We start from the raw sequence: 971 nt of genomic DNA on the forward strand, positions 1-971 counted from the left end.
TTATAAAAAAAAAAAAAAGAAGAAGAAAAATTGCTACATTTTGGCAATCATTATTATTCTGCCCTTTTAATGTGTGTGGTTTATTGAACTCTTCAACAGAAAGAAACCTGTTCAGGACCAGGCGCGGTGGCTCACACCTGTAATCCCAACACTTTAGGATTCCGAGGTGGGTGGATCACAAGGTCAAGAGTTTGATACCAGTCTGGCCAGTATGGTGAAACCCCATATTTACTAAAAATACAAAGAAAATTAGCTGGTCATGGCGTTGCATGCCTGTAATGTCAGCTACTCAATTGGCTGAGACAGGATAACTGCTTGAATCCAGGAGGTGGAGGTTGCAGTGAGCCAAGATCATGACACGGCACTCCAGCCTGGGAGACAGAGTGAGACTCTGTCTCAAAAATAAATAAATAAATAAATAAAAATAAAAACTTATCCAAAGACTAACAGCTACTAAGTGGTTGAGCTGAGACTCAGGATTAACTCTAACTTCAAAGACCATGCACCACCATAGATAACACTATTACAGAATCTGCCATAGTCCCTTGAAATTCTGGATAATGAAACTTCTACAATAGAGAACAGATGCTCTTTAGAGTTGTGCCCATATACTACTGTTTATTATTGAGAATAATTCTCTGAAGAAATTGCAGAAGCAGACAGTGACTTAAACCTGTAATCGTAGCAATTTAGGAGGCTGAAATGGAAGAATCACATGAGCTCAGGAGTTCAAATGCAGCCTGGGCAACATGATAAAATCCTGTCTTCATAATAAAAAAGTTAAAAAAATTAGCCAGGCATAATGGTGCATGTCTGTAGTCCTAGCTACTCAGTTGGCTGGGGCAGGAAGACTGCTGGGGCCTGGGAGGTCGTGGCTGCAGCGAGCCATGATTAGTTACACCATTGCACTTCAGCCTGGGTAATAAAGACCCTGTCTCAAGAAAAAAAAAATTGCGGGCCGGGCGCGGTGG

Source organism: Cebus imitator, unplaced genomic scaffold, assembly GCF_001604975.1.
Source record: "Cebus imitator isolate Cc_AM_T3 unplaced genomic scaffold, Cebus_imitator-1.0 Scaffold820, whole genome shotgun sequence".
NCBI lineage: Eukaryota > Metazoa > Chordata > Mammalia > Primates > Cebidae > Cebus > Cebus imitator.